General features: G+C 38.6%; 1 pseudogene; it reads left to right on the top strand.

Annotated features, from left to right (window-relative positions):
- Nucleotides 1–10,238: 10,238 nt before the first annotated feature.
- LOC123805026 lies at nucleotides 10,239–10,767 on the top strand (annotated as a pseudogene).
- The last annotated feature ends 14,497 nt before the right edge of the window (nucleotides 10,768–25,264 follow it).

The raw sequence follows: 25,264 nt of genomic DNA, 5'->3' as shown, positions 1-25,264 counted from the left end.
AATCTGATCAGATATGAAGTTTGGGAGCCAAAGGCGAGCAATGCGCAGACCTGCGCCTGGAGAGGCTTGAATGTGCAAATTCACTGGGGCAGAAACAAAAGGTGCGCAAGCACATAAGCAGCTGTCTGTGCACCCAAGCCAGGGTGGTGGTCACTGCTGTTTGGGGCAGTGCCAGAGAGTTGTGGAGACCCTAGCTGTACCTGGAGCTTGGAGAAGAGGAGGACCACCACTGGCCATATCTGAGATAAACTCTGATCTTGCCAGAGAACTGGAGGGAGTGGGAAGCCAGGCAGTAATCTGGAGCAGCTATAGCGCCCAAAGAGACTTTTTTTAAAAATGGGGACTGAAGTGCACTGGACAGGGATGTCATGCACATAGCTTCCCAGCCCACAAGGAGGAAGGATTGTGGGTGCAAGTAGCTCCCACTGGGTGCACCTCAGAGATTGATTGAGGGGGTGCAGAGTGAGGTTGTTTATCCACATGCAAATGCACAAAGTGGAGAGTGTAGTTGTACAGCACACCAAGGGTGTGGGATGGAAACTGGGCACCTGTGATTATTGCAGCCCAGAGTGAGCCCACTTCCCAGTGGAAGCTTCGCCAAGTAAAAACAGAGCCCAACCTCCACTGCCTGCAGCAGCCAGGAGGATCTGCAAAAACCAGCCAAGCATGCTTAGCAACCACAAGCAGGGGCCCTCTCTTATCTTTTTCTTTTTTCCCCCATTTCTTTTCTTTTTCTTTTTTTCTTCAAGAATAACACAATATCAGGTATTGTGATCCCTCCTACTTTTTTCTTCTTTCTTAGCCCACCAGTAAATGAGTGGATCAAAAAATTGTGGTACATTTACACAACAGAATGCTACACAGCAGAAGGAAAGAAGGAGCTCCTACCCTTCACGACAGCATGGATGGATCTAGAGAGCATTATGCTAAGTGAAGCAAACCAAGCAGTGAAAGAGAAATACCATATGATCTCACCTATAAGTGGAACCTAATCAATAAAACAAGCAAGTGAGCAAAATAGAACCAGAGACATTGAAATAAAGAATAAACTGACAGTCACCAGAGGGGAGGGGTATAATGGGGAAAAGAAGGGGAAGGGTCATCAAGGAACATATATAAAGTACCTATGGATAAAGACAACAGGGGAAAAATTGAATGTGGGAAGTGGGGGTGTTTAGGGCAGAGGAGACTAATGGAAAATGGGAACAAGTGTATGAACAACAATAATAATAAAAAAAAAACAAACAGTAACACGATAAGTCCTGGAGCTAAGTTAAAACCAGAGACAAATGCAGAAAGAAGTCAGAAGGTGAAAACCAACACCTGAGACAAAGCTCACCTTGCCCTCCATTAGATAGGTTATTGTTCTTTGTTTGTTTTTTTTCTGTTTGTTTTGTTGTGGCTTGTTTTTCTCCCTGCCATATTGTATCTTTTCTTGTTTCACTTCACTTGTATTCCAAATAACTCACTACCCTTGGTCTTTTATTTTTTACTCTTTTTATTGAGATTATGTATTTTTTATCATATTATTGTTATTCCAAAGACCATGCAGCACCCTTCCTTGCTATTAATCAATTTTTCCATCTTCCTGAGCTTTATTACTGTTGTGGTACACTTTATTTGCTCTCATACTACACTAACATCTCATCCTCTACTGTCACTATTGCTCCCCCATCTAACCTCGCATAAGCACTCCTCTTTCTTAAGTCAGCACACATTCTTCTCCCCCCCTTACAAGACTCTTTTTTCTATTCCTCCTTATATAAATAGTGGCTAGTTAGGCAAAATACTATGGTTATTGCTGGATTGTTCCAACAGAATTCATAGTTTACTATTTGTTGGTTCTTTAAACCCCATAGAAAACTCTCCCCCTGTCTTATTCCATTTCACCTTCCCCCTGCTCCTGGTCAGTGGAGTTAGGAATCTTATTTCATTTTTTTATTTGTTTCATTTTCCCTCTCTCAACCTGGGGTGTACTCCTTACTTTTATTAGTTTACTTCCCCCATGTTCTTAAAATCATCTACTTTATACTGCACATCTCAGATTCAATATTCTCTTTAGTACAATATTCTTATTCCCATTCCACCTTTATTAAATTTATTTCAGCTGTTATTGCTACTGACTCTGCTGTGGTTTTTCTCCAATTTTGCTCCCAGTGGTTCAATACCTTTTTAATTGTACTTCAGACATCAGAGTATACTTTTACCTTTTCTTACCACTTTGTTCCCATCACCCTTACCTATTTTTATTATTTTTAAAATTTTGTTATCCCCCTATTTTTTCTCAGTTCTATCCCCACTGTTATTGATTCTCCTCCGTCTTTCCACTCAATAACATTTTCCCCTCATTCAATCATCTCATATTCCATTTATCATATATTTTAATATCTGTAATCTCTCTTCACTTTATCAATATTTGCTCAAGTGAGGCTGAGATTGCTGATGTGGTAGGGCAGTCTGATTTGCTGGCATAAGTTCTGTTGCCTGGTAGTACTGCTTTTTTAACTAATACCTATTCAACCGCTTACAAGACAAGGTGGGAGTTGTGACTACCAGTAACCCATTGGAGGTGAAAAACCATCAACAAAGAAACCACCAGCAAGTAAAACCCAAGTACAACAAGAGATCCCACACAAATGGAAGAAGGGGCAATACTAGAGCATCCAGACAAAGAGGTCAAAGAGACTGCACCACCAAGTCACACAGAACTCCTACCACAGAAATCCACTCCATGAAGATATCTAGTAAAGAAGAGCATCCTGGAACACAGAAATAACCAAAAAGAGCCACTTAAAATGGGGAGACAAAAAGAGCCCCCCAATAGAAAGGAATGGAGGAATCCCCAGTAAAAACTAAATGAAATTGAGGTAAACAAACTATCAGATATAGAATTCAAAAAAAAATTGTTATAAGGATGGTCAAAGAACTTAGTGACAACTACAGGGAATTGAGTGGGAACTACAACAACATAAAAAAGAAAATAGAAACAAGAGCCAGGAAGAAATGAAGAATACAATATCTGAAATAAAAAAATACACTAGAAGAAATTACAAGCAGGATGGATGAAACAGAGGACTGAATTAGTGAGCTGGAAGATAAGGAAGAAAAAAATATCCAGGTAGAGTAGCAGCATGAAAAAAAAAAAACCCTCAAAAAGTACAAGGATAGTACAGACAGAAGAACCAGCTTTGGCACAACCTATCTGGTAAGGAGTGTGGTGGAGACTCAAGAGGGCTGGCTGGGTGCCCACAGGCAACAGCACTGGAGGGATAATTAAGTGGCAGGTTGGATCCCTCTAAGAAGAATGGGTTCTAAACTCTAAGCTAGGATTCCAAGCCTAGAGTACAAGAGCCCAAAAAGTACACAGATAATAGCCAGCAGTGAAAAGCAGCAGGGTTGCTCTCTTCCAGAGACAGACAGCTGGAGACACAAGAGCCATTTAAAGGGCCAACATGCAAATTTTCATTTGCAGCCACTTACCCTGGGCTCTGGAAAAGGCGGGGACAGACTGGGCTGGTAACATCTGAGGAGACGATGAGGACTGAATCTTTGGGGAGAGAACTGAGAGAGTGGACACCGGGACTCTGGTTCTCAGTCATCTTCCACACTGCAGCAGCCATCCTGCTCAGGCAGACCACACCCTCCCAGCAGCAGCGGACTGAGGGGAAACAATAGCCCATACCCAAGGAGGGTCTCTGCCCTGGCCATATGGTGCTTAAGCCTGACTGCTGAGTACTGACTGCCTAGATTAACAACAGCAGGATATAGCCACAAACAATAGATCTCTGGCAAAGGGTGGGGGCAAAGTGGACTAGAGAGACTTGAGAAGAGACCAGGGACAGAGACCTTGGGGAGAGAAGTGAGAGAGTAACCACTGGGATCCCAGTGCTGAGCCATCCCCCATACAGCAGCAACCATCCTGCTCAGGCAGACCACTTCCCTCCAAGTGGCAGTAGCCTGAGGGGATACAATAGCCCCCATCCCAGGAAGGATTCAGTCCTGCTCTAAGGTGCTTAAACCTGACTTCTGAGTGCATAATGACTAGATTAACAACTGAAAGAGACAGCCAGGGTCATCAGATCCCTGGAAGTATCAAACAGGCTGCCTAAGGTCAGATGGGGTCATCATCTGACTTCACCAGAGGCAGATCCAGAAAGCACACACACAAAAAAAAAAAAAAAAAACAAAACAGTGGTAAATATAAGAGGCTACTGAAATGAAATCCACTGTGGTCTTCTCCATGATTTGCGATGTTTTCTTTCCTGCATAGTTTTTTTTAACATTCATTTCTTGTCCAGCAAGTTTGTACATACCAAGTCACTAGATTTTATACTATAATGTATTTCAATTCACATATTTTGCCCCTCCTTCCTCTTAGGCCATTTTATTTTCCTCTTTCCTAGTGTTGGGAACAAGGAAATTAAGAACTAAATTTAACCTTAATAGACAAGAACCACATTGTAGCTAAAAAGAAATGATAAAAGAGACAAAGTACAGTTAAAGCAAACATCCTGTGCCTAGCAGACGCTCTCCCCTGGGTAGGCCAGATAAGCAGTGCTTTGTAGTTTTTAATGAGAAAATAGAAAACTAGCTAGCTAGAGCCAAGAGATTACTAGGTTAATGAACAAACATCCTGCCTTCCCGCCTTATGAAAGAATGCTTGGTTTGAAATTCCCGCGCGTGGTCTTTGTAAGCGAATTACTAACTGCCACGTCTGCTTCTTTATAACGCTTGCTTGCCCGCCCATATATAAGAACGTAGTTGTAAGCGCTCAGTGCGGCTCTCGTTTGCAGCAGCTTGTGGGCACTGTGTCGCTGGACACTTTGAGAGTTCGCCCCTGCGCAGGTTAAACTTGGCCAATAAAGTAACATCTTTGATACCCTGAAAGTCTCCAATATTTGTTCTCGCGTTTGCTGGATGCTACACTAGCTTATTTTCATTTCAAATTTTGTTTTGTCTCTTGCTACAACTTGTTTCTATTCTGCATTCTCACTATTTCTCCCCTGTCCAGACACACAAAACCAATTTTCTAATCAAGGGTCCTTTAACATCTTTTCTTCTCTGCTCTTAAAATACCCACATTCTCTCCACCTTTAACAAACTTTGTTAAGTTGGTTGCGGACTAGGTAGTTGTTGTTGCATTGTTTTTTTCAATTTTATCTCTAGAGCTTCACTAATTCTGTATTTAAAATATCAAATTTTACTTGTCCCCTCTCCTATTTTTCTTTTGCTTCAAATTTTAATTTTACCATCTTAGCCATTTTTTTCTTTTTTGTCTTTCTTCTATTTCTCTTTCATCCTGCTCTTTTATTTTTCTTTGTTCTCCTTTTTTCCCTTTTTTATTTTTCCTTATATGCCAAATTTTAATTTTTCCCTGTCTTGGACTGGTTTTTATTCCTCTTTCTTAGTATTCCCTCTCCCTCTATCATTTCAAAATCACTTTCTATTCCTCTAACCATCTTTTAGACTATACCTCGTTTCTTTTTTCCCTCTTAATCACATACCACTTAAATTAATTTCAGCTCATTTGTTGTTGATAGTACAGTGCTGGATCTTTCTCTCCTATGTGGCTCCTATATTTTTGTTAATTATTTACTATTTTTCATCCTTTCTCTCTGTCTCTCACTTTATATTATATTATTTTAATTTCTGTTTAAATCTAATACTATACACTTCCCTTCTCATTCTCCATTCCACTTTCTACATTCCCTTTTCTATTCATGATGTAAATTTTACCTTCTCTCTTGCTTGCTCCAACTCCCAACTCTTAGTGCTCCTCCCTCTACCCTCTCAAAATAATTTTTCTTTCAGTACGTCATCACGTATCTCCTCTCCTTTTTAAACATAGTCTTAATCTATTTACACTCTTATTAATACATGTTTATCTACTGTTGATAGTAGGATTCTCTGGGGAGTTATTCTTGTAGATGTGGGTTTGTTTCCTGGGCTTTGTGGTTTTGTTCTGGTAGCACCTGCACAACAGCACACAAGATGTGCTGGGCATAGTTAATCTCAGGCAACCAGCTGGAGGGAAGGACCCATAAAAGAAACATCCAACAACAATCAAAAACCCAATTACATCCAGAGAACCAGCATAAACAGCATAAAGGGTATCCCAAGAACACCAAGTTCAGGTGGTCAATGAGACTGCACCACTGAATCTCAAAAGCCTTCTGCCACAGAAGCTCACACCACAAAGTCAGGAAGTCAAAACAGATCAATTTAAGAAGTGAAAGCAAACAAGAAGAGTCTCACAAATAATGGGAAGACAAAGAAACAATCCCCAATTGAAAGGAAAGGAGGAATCCTCAGATAGAATGCTAAATGAAAGACAGGCAAGACAACTATCAGATGTTGAGTTCAAAGCAATGGTTATAAGGAAGCTCAGTGAACTCACTGGGAATTACCAAAAACTACAGAAAAACTATGAGGAACTTACTGAAAACTATATTAGCATTAAAAAGGACATAGAAACAATCTACAAGGGCCAAGAAAAAATAAAGAATACAGTTTCTGAATTGAACACAGTAGAAACAGTCAAGCTCAGGCTAAATGAAGCAAAGGACTGAATCAGTGAGCTGGAAGACAAGGTAGAAAAAAACTCACAAAAAAGCAAGAAAAGGAAAATAAGACTCAGAAAGAATAAAGAGAGGTTAAAGTAAATGTTAAAGTAAATGCAGGACAACATGAAATGGAATAATACCCATACAGTAGGGATACCAGAAGGAGAAGAAGAGGAGCAAAGAATAGAAAACCTGTTTGAAAAAGTAATGGTGGAAAACTTCCTTAATTTGATGAGAGAAAAAGACACATACAACTCCAAGATGGAGAGAAAGTCACAATCAAGAGGAACCCAAAGAGGCTCACTGCAAGAAACATCGTAATTAAAATGGCAAAATTCCAAGACAAAGAGAGAATCTTAAAGGTAGCAAGAGAGAAATAAGAAATAACATGTAAGGGGACCCTGATAAAGCTAGCAGCTGACGTCTCAACAAAAACATTACAAGCCAAAAGGGAATGGCAAGAAATATTCCAAGTAATGAACAGCAAAGGTTTGCAACCAATACTACTCCACCAAGTATGGCTCTCAATTAAAATGGAAAGTGCAATGAGGAGTTTCCTAGACAAAAAAAAAAGGCTAAAAGAATATACCTCCACCAAACCAGCATTGCAAGATATGCTAAAGGGACTGCTTTAAGAAGAGGAAGAAAAACAGTAAGAGAGAGCGATACAGAGAGAGAGAGGAACACAAATACAAAGGGAGTAAAATGACAATGAATAAATACCCATCAATAATAACCTTAAGTGTTAATGGATTGAATGTTCCACTAAAAAGACATAGGGTAGCTGAATGTATAAGAAAACATGACCTGCACATATGCTGCCTACAAGAAACCCACCTCAGAACAAAAGACCTACATAGACTGAAAGTGAGAGGTTGGAAAAAATACTCCAAGAAAATGGACAGTTAAAAAAAGCCAGGGTAGCAATACTTACATCTGACAAAATAGACTTTAAAACAAAGGCCATAAAGAGAGATCGAGAAGGAAAATTCATAATACTCAAAAGAAGAATCCATCAAGCAGACATAAATACTGTAAACATATATGCATCCAACATAAGAAGCCCAAATATATAAGGAAATTTTTGGAGGACTTCAAGAAAGGTATAGATAGCAACACAATTATAGTAGGGGATTTTAACACCCCACTTTCAACAATGGATACATCATTTTAACAAAATATGAACACAGATATTGTGGAACTGAATGATGCATTAGATCAAATGAACTTAACTGATTTTATATATATATATATATATATATATATATATATATATATACACATACAGTTATAGTTAACAAAATATATATACAGTTATATATATATACAGTTATATATATATAATCTTTCATCCCAAAGAAGCAAAATACACATTTTTTTCAAATGTACATGGAACATTTTCAAAGATAGACCACATGATAAGACATAAAACAAGCCTCAACAAATTCAGGAAAATTTAAATCATATCAAGCATTTTCTCTGACCGCAAGGGACTGAAATTAGAAACCAACCTCAAGGAGAAAACCCTAAAACTCTCAAACTCATGAAGATGGAATGGCATGCTATTAAACAATGAATGGGTTAAGAATGAGATCAAGGAAGAAATCAAAATGTTTCTGGAAACAAATGAAAATGAACTCCCAGCAGTCCAAAACCTATGGGACACAGCAAAGCCAGTATTCAGAGGGGAGTTCATAGCAATAAACATCTACCTAAAAAAGATAGAAACATTTCAAATAAACAACTTAACACTACATCTACAAGAACTGGAAGAAGAACAACAAAGCCCAGAGTGAGTAGAAGGAAGGAAATAATCAAGATCAGAGCAGAATTAAATGACATACAGACTAAAAGAACAATTCTAAGGATCAATGAATCCAGGAGCTGGTTCTTTGAAAAGATAAACAAAATTGACAAGACTTTAAGCAGACTTATGAACAAAAACAGAGAGAAGACCCAAATAAATAAAATCAGAAGTGAAAGAAGAGAAATTACAACTGATACTACAGAAATACAAAGGATTGTAAGAAATTACTACGCAGAACTACATGCCAAAAAATTTGAAAACCTAGGTGAAATGGACAAGTTTCTATAAAAATATAACATTCCAAAACTCAATGAAGAAGCAGAAAGCCTGAACAAGCCAATAACAGCTGATGAATTTGAAACAGTAATCAAAAAGTACCCAACACACAAAAGCCCTGGACCAGACAGTTTTAAAGGATAATTTTAAAAAGCATTTAAGGAAGAGCTAACCACCATCCTCCACAAATTATTCCAAAAAGTTCAAGAAGATGGTAGACTTCCAAACTCTTTTTATGAAGCCAGTATCATCCTAATCCCAAAACCAGATAAAGACATAACAAAGAAAGAAAACTTCAGGCCAATATTTCTGATGTACATGAATGCTAAAATCCTCAAGAAAATATTGGCAAACGACATTCAGCAATATGTTAAAAAGATCATACACCATGATCAAGTAGGATTCATCCCAGGGATGTAAGGATGGGACAATATTTGAAAATCAATAAACGTAATATACCTCATAAACAGAATGAAAGACAAAAATCACATGATCATCAATAGATGTGGAAAAAGCATTTGATAAGGTACAGAACCCATTTATGATAAAAACACTCAGCAAAGTGGGAATAGAGGGAGCATTCCCTGACATAATAAAGGCCATATATGACAGGCCTACAGCCAACATCATACCCAATGGACAAAGACCAAAAGCTTCCCACTAAGATCAGGAACAAGACAAGGATGCCCACTTTCACCACTCCTATTAAACATAGTACTGGAAGTCCTAGCCACAGCAATCAGACAAGAAAAGGAAAAGAAAGGCCTCCAAATTGGAAAGGAGGAAGTAAAACTGTCATCATTTGCAGATGACATGATAGTGTACATAGAAAATCCTATAGACTCCACCAAAAAATGTCTGGACCTAGTAAGTGAATTTGGCAAAAAAGCGGGATACAAAGTCAATGTTCAGAAATCAAAACCATTTTTGTACACTAACAATGAGATATCAGAAACAGAAATCAGGAAAATATCCCATTTGATATAGCAACAAGAAAAATAATGTACCTAGGAGTAAACCTAATCAAGGATGTAAGAGACCTGTACTTAGAAAATTACACAACAATGAAGAAAGAAATTAAGGAAGACAGAAATTAATGGAAGCATGTACCATGTTTATGGATTGGAAGAATTAATATCATCAAAATATCCATACTACTCAAAAAAATTTATAGATTCAACACAATCCCTATTAAAATACCAATGACATTTCACAGATATAGAACAAACATTTCAGAAATTTATATGGAACCATAAACAACACTGAATAGCTGCAGCAATTTTGAGAAACAATAAAGTAGGAAGGATCACCATACCTGACATCAAACTATATTACAAAGCCTCAGTAATCAAAACTGCTTGGTACTGGCATAAGAACAGACATGTAGACCAATGGAAATGAACAGAGAGCCCAGAAATAACCCAAGTCTCTATGGTCAATTAATATTCAACAAAGGGGGAAGAAACATAAGATGGAATAAAAATAGCCTCTTCAACACATGAAACTGGACCACCAACTTACACCATACACAAAAATAAACTCAAGGTGGATAAAACGCTTAAATATAGGTTGAAGGTCACAGTGCTCTCACAATGAAGCTCCTGAAGTATGTGCAGAAAGGCTTCCAGATGCTGGCTGATTCTGGCTCTTTTGACTCCAATGCCTTCACGCTTCTCCTCTGGGTGGCTTTCTAGAGCCTTCTGGATGCCCAGGTGGACAAGGCTGTGTTAGATTACCCAGACTTGAAACATATCAACCCAGTGGTTTTAAAACACTGTCATGCAGCAGTTGCAACTTACATACTGGAAGTAGGAAAGCAAAGAGCTGACAAATTGTCTCTATGCCCTTCTCTAGAAGACAGTAAACTTGATAGAGAGTGAACAGAACTGTTTTGCACGGAATATCTGAATAATAAGCATTCCCTAGAAATCCTGCTGGGAAGTATGGGCAGATCTCTCCCGCATATAATTGATGTGTCTTGGAATTTTGAGTATCAGATAAAGAACACCGATTCCCGATCCCACCCAGAAATTAGTTTTAGTTGCAACATGAAACAATTACAGGACTTAGTGGGGAAACAGAGATGTTTCAAAAAGCCTGGAAAGAGCAATGCAATTTTAACTTGGGGAAGTTAGCGATCCACCCGCGTAGAAAACCAGGAACTCCTTGACATCAGCAGAATCATCAGAACCATCATTTGTGTGAACTGGATATATTCCTTTTTAAAAGAAAGAAAATTCATTTTAGATTTATGCCATTCATAAATGTTGATGCTTTTTTTACACTTGTGAAAGAGTTAAGAGGGAAATACTGCCTAAGTATTTGAATCTTTATTAATTGCACATTGATCAATTTTGATAATTTCTGAAGTCTTGCAAAAGGAAGTAGACAGTATTTACATTCTGAATAAGAAAGTTTCTGCCAAAACTAAAAAAAATATGACGTAAATATAAGTCATGATACTATAAAAGTTCTAGAGGAGAACATAGTAAAGCAAATCTCAGATCTTCCACACAGCAATATTGTCACCGATATGTCTCCTAGAGCAAGAGACATAAAAGAAAGAATAAACAAATGGGCTTTCATCAAAATTAAAAGCTTCTGCATGTCTAAAGAAAATTTCACCAAAATGAGAAGGAAACCAACTGTATGTCAAAATATATTTGTCAATGGTATCTCAGACAAGGATTTGGTCTCTGAAATACATATAGAACTCCCATGACTGCACTCCAGGAAGACAAACAATCTAATTAAAAAAATGGGCAAAGGATCTGGACAGACTTCTCTGAGGACATATAGAGGCGCCAGAGACATATGAAAGGATGCTCAGCACAAGTAGCCATCAGAGAGATGCAAGTTAAGACCACAATGAGATACTACTACACACCAGTCAGAATGGCAATCATAAAAAAAAATCAGCAAACAACAAGTGCTGGAGAGGTTTTGGAGAAAATGAAACTCTAGTATACTGTTGGTGGGAATGTAGATTGGTGCAACCCCTATGGAAAGCAGTATGGAATTTCCTCAAAAAACTGAAAATGGAACTGCCTTTTGACCCAACAATTCCACTGCTGGGATTATACCCTAAGAATCCTGAAACACCAATTCAAAAAACCTATGCACCCCAATGTTCTTAGCAGCATTATTTACAATAGCCAAGTGTTGGAAACAGCCCAAGTGCCTATCAGTAAATGAATGGAGCAAGAAAGTGTGGTACATTTACACAATGGTGTACTACACAGAAGAAAGAAAGAAGGAACTCCTATTGTTTGCAACAGCATGGAAGGAATTGGAGAGTATTATGCTAAGTGAAATAGCCAGGTGGTGAAAGACAGACACCATGTTCTCACTTATAAGTGGAACCTAATCAGCAAAACAAACATGTATGAAAAATAGAAACAGAGACATAGAAATGAAGAACATACTGACAGTGATCAGAGGGGAGGGTGAAGGGGGACAATGGGGGAAAGAAGGGGAAGAGTCAAGCAATATGACTCATGGACCAAGACAATGGGTAAGGATAGATTTAATATTGAAGATGGGAGAGGGGAGGGCAGGGGAGTGTAATGGGGGATAAATGGGGATAACTGTAGCTGAACAACAACAAAAATTGAAAAAAGACTCATGCAGAAATTAAGGTTACATTAAGTGAAATAAAAAATGTCTACAGGGAACTAACAGTAGAGGTGATGAAACCTAGAATCAAATTAAAGATTTGGAATATAAGGAAGGACAAAGCATTAAGTTAGAAGAGCAAGAAGAAAAAATAATTTAAAAAATGAGGATACACTAAGAAGGCTGTGTGACATCTCTACACATACCAACATCCAAATGATAGGGGTGCCTGAAGAAGAGGAAGAACAAGAAATAGAAATCTTATTTGAAAAAATAATGAACAAAAACTTCCTTAATTTTGTGAAGGCTTTAGACATACAAGTACAGGAAGCATAAAGAGACCCAAACAAGATGGACCCTAAGAGGACCATACCAAGACACATCATAATTAAAAAGCCAAAAGTTAAAGATAAAGAGAATCTGCCCTGACTGGTGTGGCACAATGGATTGAATGTCGGCCTGAGAATCAAAGTGTCACCAGTTCAATTCTCAGTTGGGGCACATGCCTGTGTTGCAGGCCACATTTCCAGTGTGGGGCATGAGAGACAAAACACACATTAATGTTTCTCTCCCTCTCTTTCTCCCTCCTTTCCCTTCTGTCTAAAAATAAATAAATAAAGTCTTTTAAAAAAGGTAAAGAGAACCTTAAAAGCAGCAAGAGAAAAGCAGGTGGTTACCTACAAAAGGGTTCCCATAAGACTGTCAGCTGATTTCTCAAAAGAAAATTTTCAGGCAAGAAGGAACTGGGAAGAAGTATTCAAAGTGATGTAAGGCAAGGACCTATAATGTAGGTTGCTATATCCAGCAAACCTATCATTTAGAATGGAAGGGCAAATAAAGTGCTTCCCAGACAAGGTAAAACTAAAGGAGTTCACTATCACCAAGCCATTTTTATATGAAATGTTAGAAATAATTATATATGAAAAGGAAGAAGATCAAAACTATGAACATTAAAATGGCAATAAATTTACAACTATCAACTACTGAATCTAAAAACAAACTAAGCAAGCTAACAGAATATAAACAGAATCATGGATATGGAAATCATTTAGAGGGTTATCAGTTGGGAGGGGTAAGGGAGAGAATGGGGGAAAAGTGAAGAGATTAAGAAATATAAATTTGTAGGTACAAAATAGGGGGATTTTAAGAATAGCACAGGAAATGGAGTAGCCAAAGAACTTATATGCATGGCCCATGGACAAGAACAAAGGGGGCATTGATGGAGGAAATAGGGGTACTGGGCAGAGGGGATAAAGGGGGAAAATTGGGACAACTGTAATAGCATGGTAAATAAAATATATTTTTAAAAGTACAACTTTTATGTTAGTCTCTGTATTTATAGATCTGTTTCATAGAGGTCATATATTATCACATCCTAACATTTACAGTGTTTTCTTCTGGAGCTCATAGTCTGGTATTTCAGTGAGTGTATGTGTTTTATTAGATAAAAGTTGTGGTAGAAGAAATCACAAGGTGGTAATGGGAGGAATGAAGAGTGGGCATACCTAACCCAGACTGGGAGAATCAAAGAAGTTTTTCTGGAAGAAGTGATGCCTGAATTGAGCTGTGAACGATGAATTGGGAAGTTAAAACATTTTCTAGTGCCTAGTAGGCACCACCTGATAAGATGGTGGACCTAAAATCACTTAGTGCCTAACAGATAGTATAGACTTGATACATGATAGATATCATTATCATTGCCTGCCCCTTTCAAGCAAACTTGAACAATAACTTGCGTTTGCTATGAAGAATAAATGTGATAATGTATGTAAGGTACTTAAGATAGTGTCTGGCACATAATCAGTGCACAGTAAATTAGGCAGTTGATTGTGTTGGTGGTGGTGGTTTTATTATTTTAGGTTCTGCCTCACTGAGATGGAATATTCTGTCTCTAATTTTCTGGTTTATCTGACTCTGCAATTTGTCCTGTTATATTATTTCAGATACAATGTCTCCAAGCATACTTATATTTAGAGCATTTACTTATAACAACTATTGGCCCATCCATCACTACCACTATTACTGGCCATGTGCTGTACTCAAGTTGTAGTCTTCAAAAGCATATAGAAAATAGAGGAGTTGATTGTAGAAGAAATGAAGCAGAACCCTGGTCCTTAGAAAATACTTTATGTGTAATAATGGGATAGTCTCTGGTTTTCAGAGTAGCACAGCTCCTATATTGCTAAACTGAATCAGATGGTGGAAGTGAATCAAAAGCCTTCAGCACCTTTTTTGGAACTTTCACTGTCTGGATCAGAGGGTAGTTTGTATGTAGACCACAACTATGCTCCTTAGCCCAACCCCATCTCCCTACCAGAACCAGTAGAAACTCCTTCCCCACTAGCAGTTGGTGGTCATTCCTCCCCCCCAGTTTTACATGCTAGTGAAACTGTTACTGGGGAGACCCAAGTCAGGGGACTCCCCCTCCTAAGTTCTTGCCTTGCTTGCAAGAGAAAAATTCAGACAAGAGACAAATGTATATAGTGGAATGAGTAGCAATTTTATTTATGAAAACATGCAAGCGTGAAGCTGTAAGCAGGTACTCAGATAATCTGAATGCCCCATATATAGAGGAAATATACTTGTTAGTAAGTATGTTGGTTTGTTAGTAAGATTATTCTATACACTTGAGCACCTGGCTATAAGGGGCACTCAGCTAATCTGAGTGAACAGGCTATTGGGGTTCAGGGGTTATATGCCTTAGTGAATTTCTAGGTCCCCCCCCTCCTCTCTGCTCCAGACCTTGGGGCAGTTACAAAGGCTTTCTTTCCCAGCTAGCAGAGATGACACACACAGAATTTCAAGGGCTCCCCTCCTCTTGCACTTTCGTAGTTTTGCTTTTGATGTTTGGAACACCTGGCAATCTTAATCAGACTGGGCTCAGTACTGCTGAATCAATGGGTGAGATATGTCTCCCTTTTGTTTCTAGCCTCTTATTTTAAGTTCTTTATTAGATTGTACTGGGAAGGGTCCCTGTTTTATTTCTCCTTTTTATTTCCCCTAACAAGCTACCTAACACAACTCTTAGTGTTGTGTTTTGGGTTTCTGTTTTGAGCTTCATAGGTATTTTAATGGGCATTTGTAAATGGTGGATATCAGACATTGCTATCTTGCTGCTTTACTAACCCAGAATTCTTCTGGGTATACTCTCTTCTCACTAAAGACTACAGTGAAAAAGTGCAAAGGTCCTTGGCTTTTCCATCGTCCTTTGTTACCAGCTTTGCATCCCTCTCCATCCTGGGGATCTTGTTTTTACCAGTCATCTCATTTTGCCCAATGCAGGAGTCCTATTCCTTCTTATTATAAAAACCAATCAGGGAAAAATTGAGACAACTGTGATTGAACAATAAACAATGTTTAAAAAATTCAAAATAAATAAAGAAATACTCTTTTTAAAAAGAAAATCCTGTGTTGTACTTTCCTGAAGCCTTGATCTCCCCTGGAAAGAAAGAGAGTAAGGGCAGAGGGAAGCTGACCAAACTGGGGGCTAGCTGTCAGGTTGTGGGGGTGAGGAGGATCGGGCAATGGGAATGTGGCTTTCTGTTTTCTATCTGAACTGAGAATCCAGGCAAATAACAGATTGCAGGGCAGAAGGAAGGCAAACATCTTGCAAAGATCTCTTGTAAGGCCTTCATGAGGTTTGTAGATCCCAGGCTGATTAGGGGCCCCTTACCTAATAAAATGTAAAAATGGCTTGTGCTGTTGCTCTTTTTTAATATCTTTCCTGAGGTGTATCTCCCTTCTTATATTAGCTTTCAAAAATCTTGATAGTGTGCACTCATATTGATCTATTTGCCCTGCTTTCCACTCCTTGAAGCATTCTTATTTATCTTTCTGTAATCTCTGGAATTCTGGACTTGGTTTATCTATCTCTTTGTCACTACTCCAATATGTTGACATACAGGTAGCCTCCAACTTGTACACAGGGTGAGATCTCAAAGTTAATTCTGAAGTTAATTGTTTGGAAGGTGACATGTATTTTTCCATAGGAGAAACAAACTGTCATAAATGATTGTTATATTTCCAGACAAGTCCACAAAAGATTGCCTTTAGCAATGTACTAGAACTGTGGTCCATTTACAATGCAAAAGTAGAAATCTTACTAATTCAGCAAAAACCAGAAGATGGACCAATGAAATAAGAAATGCTTTAGCTTGACTGCTGGCTGGCCCTGGAATCAAGGAGGTGGAGTTGGGTGAGGTAGATGGGGACTTTTATGGAGTTTGGAAGGCTGGAGAGGGTCATAACACTAATTCTTCATTATTTCTAACTTTACTTCAAAACTGATGGCTTTCATTAATAATGACTACTATATACTGAGCACCTACTCTGTGTCAGGCAATGTACCAGGCAGTTGACATACCTGCTTATTATTTTACCCTCAGAACAGCACTATGAGGTAAATACTATAAGGTCCTTTATTTTACAGATGAGGAAACTGAAGCTTAGAAAGTTAATGAGCTTGATAAATGTTACTCAGATAGCAGAATTAAAAACCAAAGCAGTAGTTTCCCACTCCCCAAACTTATGCTTTACAATATGTACCTGGCCATCCTTTTATTTTCCTTATCTGGAGCACTATTCCTTGGGTTATTAGTCATAACTAGAATTGCTTGTTATTTCACAAAGAAAACAAAGATCAGAGAATTCAAGAGTGGTGGAGGGAGGGAGGAAAGGAAGGAAGAATAAAAAGAGTTTTGCTAGGCAAAAACTCAACTAAGAAACCAGGTAAAAAAGTGCTTCTCAACTGTACTGTGCATACCAATAACCAGATGCTTGTTGGAATGCAGATTATTACTCAGCAGCTAGGGAGGGGCCCGAGATTCTGCATTCCTAACAAGCTTCCAGGTGTTGTTGCTCATGTTGGGTCATGGACAATGTTTTGAATAGCAAGGCTATATGGTGTAAATGATAAATAGGCAAAAAATTAAGCATTATTAACACCTCATTCCTAATTTTATCAGGATCAACTTTTACACTAAATAGTCACCAATTATTATATTTTCTCCTGTAGGCTGTCCCCAGGCCGTTGCCTCTGCTTTGGGTCTGCCTATCTTTTTTAGCTTATGCTCAAGTACTTTTTTATTGTTATTCTATTACAGTTGCCTCAACTACTTTTAAAAATATAGGTGTTAAAGAGATACATGCATAAAACATATGCATATGTAGAAGATGCATATATGTTGAGCTCTAAGCAGTCTCAATCAGACATTAGTTTCCCTTGGCACAAGATTAAGTCTTTGGCTATGGGATTCCAGATCTCAACAGCTGTTCTTAGCTCTCTCTACCACTAGGAACAGTCTTATGACATATAACACTGATGTCCCAGCTCTTTTTAATTTCCTTTCTCAGGGCTGCTGCCTGCATCTGGAGCAGGAAACAGCCTGGTTTATTTAAGAGTACAGATCTTTATTTTTTCTACATAGTTGAAATAATACCAAGAGTTTATTGAAGGCAGCCATTGAAAGGGTTCTTTGCAGAGTCCTCCTGGCAATTCCAGAAGGCTAGTAAAATTTGTTTCCTGGAAGGTTATTTGCTTTATCTTGACACCTTATTTCCTCCCTCCTCCTAAGATTTTGATTGTGATCATTTTGCACCATTCAAGTTTTTCTTCTATTTTTAGATTCTCTGACTCATTCTCCCCCAATAACAAGAGTTGGGGAACGCCTTGTAGCCAAACTCTACTTTTTAAAGTAGGAAATAATCTCTCACAGTCTCTACAAATCAACTTGATGATCTGAGGCCCACAAATGACTCCATTGCTTTTCCATCTTTTCCCTCTTCTCCCTCTCTCTCTCAACTCTGGCATTTCTAGCACCCTTTGTATGTAAATGTTCATCCAGCCTCCACTTGAATATGCTAGATAGGTTCACATTTCATCATTGGATAAATAAAAACTGCTGAAAAACACGTGCAATCTTCTCTTTGTAAGTTCTATCCATTAACTTAACTTTTAACATATGGAGCAGAAATAACCCTTCAAATGTTTCACAAGGGCTGTCATATCTTCCTTTAACCATCTCTGGTTTGTAATCCATCTATAGTTTGTGATTGTTCACTTTGAAATAAGGTTCCTAGAAATGGACCTAGTACTCTATGTGTGGTTTGACCAGCGCTGTGTCCATTAGGACACTTCCTTCCCATGATATTTTAATTATATGATCATGTTGGCTTAAAGAGTAAGTCACTTCACATTTATCAAATATCTACTTTGGGTCAGGTACTTAACATCTTCTAAGCAACTTCTCCAGTTTCAGTGGTAGAGCTTTTCTGTTCTTTCTTAACTCATGGCTCCAGGAGATAGTACAACTACCCTCCTCCATTCCTTCCTACTGTTTTCTACTGTCCTGCAGGTCTCTTACTTACTGAGGATTTCTGCACCTCACTTATTATCTCCCCGACACTGGCCACCTTCGTGAGTGACTTCGGTACCCTTGCAAATTACCCATCTACAAGGTTCATCCTTTCAATCATTTTCACCTCCACTCCATTTCACCAACCTATTCCTATGATCCTCTTTATTCTCAGCAGATGACCTCACTTGTTATTTCATTATGCAAATGCACGTCATCAGATGCTAACTTTCATTTTCCTGCCTTCACCCACCCTGACACAGTTGTGTCCCTACATATCCTAACTTCTTTTCTTTTTATCTTGCAGTGGTAGGCATAACTTCTCCTGTTCAAGGCTAATCCATCTACTTATTTTATGGAGCCAATTGTCTCTGACCTCCTTGGGGACCTTTCGTCATTGGTTATTCCCTCTCTTATCTGTATCTTCAATAACTCTTTTTCACTGGCTGTTTCCCATTAGCATTTAGTATGCTCAATTTTAACAACAGAAACAAACAAAACTCTCCTTTGAGTCTGTGTTCAACTGTTGTGCACCCTATTTCTTCTCTTCAGTTATCAAGGAAGCTCTTCCAAAGAGCAGTCTATAGTTGCTTTCCCCATTTCCTCGCTTCCCCCCCAATCAAAACTAAGCCTGCCTCACCACTCAGTCTGGCTTTTTTGACCTCAGAACACCACTGTTACTTCTCTTTTTAAAGACATATTTAATTGATTATGCGATTACAATTGTCCCATTTTTTTCTCCCTTTTATTTCCTTTCACCCTGTATCCTCCCTTCCCCCACCATTCCCCCACTTTAGTTCATGTCTATGGATCATACATATAAGTTCTTTGACTTCTCCATTTCCCATACTATTCTCCCCCTTTCTATTTTGTATCTACTGTTTATGCTTCTTACTCCCTGTACCTTTTCCCCCATTCTCCCCACACCTTATCCCTGCTGGTGACCTTCCATGTGATCTCCATTTCTGTGAATCTGTTCCTGTTTTAGTTATTTGCTTAGTTCATTTTTTTTTTAGGTTCAGTTGTCGATGGTTGTGAGTTTGTTGTCATTTTACTGTTCACAGATTTGATCTTCTATTTCCCAGATAAGTCCCTTTAACATTCTATATAATAAGGGCTTGGTGATGATGAACTCCTTTAACTTGACCTTATCTGGGAAGCACTTTATCTGCCCTTCCATTCTAAATGAAAGCTTTGCTGGACAGAGTAATCTTTGATGTAGGTTCTTCCTTTTCATGACTTTGAATATTTCTTTCCAGCCTGCAAGGTGACTTTTGAGAAACCAGCTGATAGCCTTATGGGAACTCCTTTGTAGTTAACTGTCTCCCTTTCTCTTGCTGCTTTTAAGATTCTCTCCTTATCTTTAATCTTGTGTAATGTAATTATGATGTTCCTTGGTGTGTTCCTCCTTAGGTCCAACTTCCGTGGGACTCTCTGAGTTTCCTGGACTTCCTGGAAGTCTATTTCCTTTGCCAGATTGGGGAAGTTCTCCTTCATTATTTTTTCAAGTAAGTTTTCAATTTCTTGCTCTTTCTTTTCTCTTTCTGGCACCCCTATGATTCAGACATTGGAATGATTAAAGTGGTCCCGGAGGATCCTAAAACTTTCCTTGCTTTTTTGAATTCTTGTTTCTTCATCCTGTTCTGGTTTAATGTTTATTTCTTCCTTCCACTCCAAACTGTTGATTTGAGTCCCAGTTTCCTTCCCATCACTGTTGGTTCCCTGTACATTTTCCTTTATTTCTCTTTTCATAGCCTTCACATTTTTCTCTATTTTGTGACCATACTCAACCATTTCTGTGAGCATCCTGATTACCAGTGTTTTGAACTGTGCATCTGATAGGCTGGCTATCTCTTCATCACTTAGTTGTATGTTTTTTGGAACCCTGAAGTGTCCTTTCATTTGGGCCATATTGTTTTGTCTCAGTGCACCTGTTGTGTAGTAAAGGTTAGAGCCTTAGGTATTCACCAGGGTGGGGCAACCCATGGCATTGCATTGTTTTGCTGTATGTGGGAAAGGATCCAGGAGGGAACAATGACACTTGCTGGGCTCTTGGCAGGCTTTCAGCCACTTCCTCTACTACCCACAAGCACATCGGGCCCTTCTTGCTGATTCCTAGGTGGATGGTTTTGCGTATGTTCTAGGACCCTGTGAGTATTTCCAATGAACTCTCCTGAGAGTCCTGGAGTTTCTTCCACTGCTACAGTCCTCACAGGTATTTTTCAGTCAGAGGTTTTGAGGCTTTACTTCCCATGCTGGAACCCTGGGTTGCTTGGTCTGTCTCATTCCTCAGTTGTTTCTCCCAGTTTATCTGCATGCCAATGTGGGACCAGCCAGTCCACCAGATGCTGCCTCACCCATCCTTGTCCTCCAGCTGTAGCCTTGCTGCAAGTTCTCTCTGCCCAGCTGCCCGTCTCTGCCCCTCTACCAGTCTTGATAAATGTTTCTTCTTTAACTCCTCGGTTGTCAGACTTCCATTTTTTGTTTTTAAATTTGTTGTTGTTCTATTTTTGATTGTGTGAGGAGGCAAAGTGTGTCTACCTATGTCTCCATCTTGGCCCGTAGTGCCATTGTTATTGCTCTTGTTAAGGAAGCCAATGACATGCTTATTGCCAATCCAACTAAAAAATTTTACTGGACCTTTCTCTGTTGCATTGAACATAATTGATCACTCTTATTCTATTTTTGTCTTCATGCTTCTCTTGAAAATGTCTACTCCTTGGCTTTGGTGATGCTGATCCTCTCATAATTTTTCTCCTTCCTCTTTGGTTCCTTCTTATAATGTTCCTTTGTGGATTTTCCTCTGACATCCTAGTCTTTCACATGATTTTTTCCATTCTATGCCTTTCCCCTATATCATGTCCTGTATTTTCATGTTTTTATCTACTGTGCTTTTGATTCCCTAATCTATATCTATACCCTCAGACCTCTCTTGTGAGCTTCAGACATGAATACTCAATTGCAACTAAACTTGTGGGACATGGTATGTCTCACAGGCACCTCAAAAACAAACCCAGTTCAGTTTGTTCATTAGATTCCAAACTGAGGCAGACTCATAGAGACCAGGGTGATAGCTAAGGTGGGGGGGGGGGTAGGGAAGTGGAAAGATTGAGCAAAAAGAGAAAAGGACTCATGGACATGGACAACAGTGTGGTGATTGTTGGCGGTAGGGGTATAGGGGAACTAAATGGTAATGAAAAAACATAATAAAAAATAAAAAATATGAACTAAGGAAAACTGAAAAACAAAACACCTCAATATGTCACAAACTTATCTTCCTTACACAAATCTGCCACTCTTCCTCTATGAACCTCAAACTTTCCATTTTAGTGACTCAGACCTCTATCCACACAGTTGTCTAGGCCTAAAACTTGGGAGTCATCCTAGACTCTTTGTTCAACTAGTCGCCAAGACCTGTTAAGTCTGTCTTCTAAGTATCTATCTGATATATTATTTCTTTATGTTACTATAGCATATTAGTCCAGAATCTGCACCATTTCTTAAAAAAAAAACAAAAACAACAACTACTACTTAAATAGCTTCCCAACTGGTCTTTTTTGCTTATTGGCCTACTCCTCTTTAATCTGTTCTCCACACTGGAGCTAGAATGAGTTTTCTGTAATACAAACCAGATCACGTCACTCCTAAGTGTCAAGCTTTATCATGGCCTCCCACTCCTTACTGGTAGAGTCCAAGCTTCTCCACATGCCTTATAATGGCCTTTTACAACCTGGCCCTGCTTACCCTTCTATTCTTATCTCCTATTATTTTTTATTATCTTGCCTAAATAATATCACACTGAACACAGTCCATCATGTCTCCATGCTTTTTGTACACATTGTCCTCTCTGACTAGAATGACTTCTTGTCTTAACAACCAAACCCTTATTCAGCTTTCAAAATTGGACTTGGAGTAGGTCTGAATACATGTTCAAGAAATTAGTGACAATGACTTGCCTCTACAGAGAACTGGGTAGCAGGGGCACAAGGGTGAAGGGCAGATTTACTTTGCCTATCCTCTTGTACTTGTATTTTTGCAACATAAGTTTTAATTGGTTGTTCAAAAAATATAAAGTGGTATTTTTCTAAAAAAAGAGTCGGGGGTATATCCTCTAGAAAGCTGTGCCCCATCCCCACCTTCCACTCCTGAAGTTCCCCCCCCTTCTGTGTGCTACCTCTGGGCCTAGTATGCACTACTGTAAGTAATCACATTATGTTGAAATTTTTATTTTAAGTTGTCTGCCTCCCCAAGTTGTGAGCATCTTGGGGGCAGGGGTTGCATCTTATTTTTGGTTATTTTCCCAGAATCTAGCATAGTGCTCCATGAATGTTCATTGAATGAATGAAGAAATGAATGAAGTATGGGAAGGCCCAATTATAAAGCAGGGCTCCAAAGCCTGTGCTCTTTCTAGATTGTCTTTACTTTGTCCCTTTGTCATGTATTAAATCTGAAAGTAACACTTTATATTTATTCTTAAGTGTTATCCATCACTCTCAGTTTGAGTTCAGCATCATGCATGGCTGCTGAGATCCTTTCCATTTTCTTTTTTTAAATTAACTTTATTGGGGTAACACTGGTCAATCACATATAAATTTTAGGTATACAACTTCATAATGTGACATCTGTACACTGTATTGTGTGCTCATTATCACAAAGTCTAATCTCCTTCTGTCACTTTGTATTTGATCCTCTGTACCTTCCACTTTCTTTTAAAGTCCCCCCTACCTTTGTGTTATTGGCAGATTTAGTATATATTTATATGTTCTATTCTGAGTCATTGAATCACAGAATTGAAATAATTTGGCTAATACCTTCTATTTATTGAACAACTATAGTGTGTTCAGCATTGTGTTAGATGCTTTTACAGATGACATTGTCACAGCATTTGATACAGAATAGGGCATTGAAATCAATATGGTTAAGCACTTTGTCCAAAGTCACATTGCAAGGTGAACTGAAGTTCTTTGATTTTTAAGTTCATGCTTGATTCCTAGCACTATGCTGATTAAAAGGGGCCTCTCCACTGTTTGACTACTAGGCAAGTGTTGGCTTGAACCCCTTAGTGTCTGGTATTCATTGCACCTCAAGGCAGCCCACTCTAGCTTTGGACAGGTCTGTTTTAAAAACTCTTGTTTGTAGTAAGCCAAATTATAAAGGAGTCAAACAAGACACACAGCTAAGAATAGAGCCTTTTGACTCACTGCTAGAACTTCCCATCTAATCTGACACCAAACCATTCATTTGTTCAACTAGTTAGTTACAAATTCATCTTAACAAACAGCTGAAGCATCCAGCCTATATTTTGCCAATTCATCTACAAGGAAATTATGGGAAACTTTGTCCAATGCCTGTATGAAGTGAGATCCACTATAGCTATCAATTATCTGATCTGCCAATCTAGTAACCAGATTTTTTTTTAAAAAGGAAATGAAGTCTGGGAGGGATATTTATTTTGGGGGGACAACTTATCAATGATTCAAAGTAATGAGTTTCCAGTGGCAGACTTCCAGACATTATTGACAGACTGTCAGAAAGATGATTTTTGGGCACTGGGCTTCCCACTGCCTTCAAATGACATCTAAGTAGGCAGAGGCCCCCATTTTCATTGCTATGAATTGTACAGCACTGTTGTTTGCACCTGGTTTTACTGAGGCTTCCATTTTAGTTTTCTATACTTTTATTTTTTCTTTGATTACATTCTGCCCTTGCACATGTTTTCTTTGGTTCATTCCCTAAATATCTACATCTTCACTAAACACACACACACACACACACACACACACACACACACTTTGTGTTTTCAGAATCAGTGTATTCAGTCCATCTTCTGGAAGCCTTCTCTGATGTCCCCAAGCCAAGTAATTGCTTCTCCTCCTGTGGGATATAGTAGAAATTGCACAGTGTTCATCATGAAGTAGATTCCCAGAAAACATTAGTTCCCTTCTCCCTTTCCTCCATGTTATGTCTCTAAAATAGTACTGATCACATCATATTGTGTTTTGTATTTATCTGTATAGCTTCATCACCAATTGTGAACTCATGTGTTCATACATTTAGCAGATATTTATTGCATGTTTAATGTGTGCACAAGTCATTGTTAATGTGAGGTGCTGGGGATATAATACTTTCTGAAAATTGTACTTTCACTGTGTCTTATTCATGGATATATTTATAGCATCTAGCATAGTGCCTAGCAAATAAAGAGTGCTCATTAAATGTTTGTTAAAAGAAATCTCCACGTGTGGTCTGTGGACAACTTGCATCTGGATCACTGAAAGGTGCAAGTTAAATGCTAAATGTAAGTTCTTTGGGTCTTGCACTAGATCTACTGAGTCAGAATCTGTTAAAGACAGGCTGTAAGAATCTGCATTTTATCTAGTTCTACAGCTTTTTTTCACATTAAAACTTGGGAATCATTACAAAATAGGAGAGGTGGGGGTACTAATGCTTATTTTTTTGAAAAGCATGGCTAAAACCAATTGAATCATATTTTGGGGGGGGTACCAAATTACTTTATTTGAAGGAATGGTACAAATGAGAGAAATAAGTGATGATTTGGTAGAAGGTATGGAAAAGGTAAAGATAACTCCAACATGCATGTACCACTTTGGTGACCAGGGAAGTCACTCTTGTGGCTGTGGGAAAGAAGC

This window comes from Phyllostomus hastatus, unplaced genomic scaffold (assembly GCF_019186645.2).
Source record: "Phyllostomus hastatus isolate PE091 unplaced genomic scaffold, TTU_PhHast_1.1 phas_scaffold_28, whole genome shotgun sequence".
NCBI classification, from domain to species: Eukaryota; Metazoa; Chordata; class Mammalia; order Chiroptera; family Phyllostomidae; genus Phyllostomus; species Phyllostomus hastatus.
Note: the sequence above shows the minus strand (reverse complement) of the source record. Positions and strands in the feature narration are given on the sequence as shown.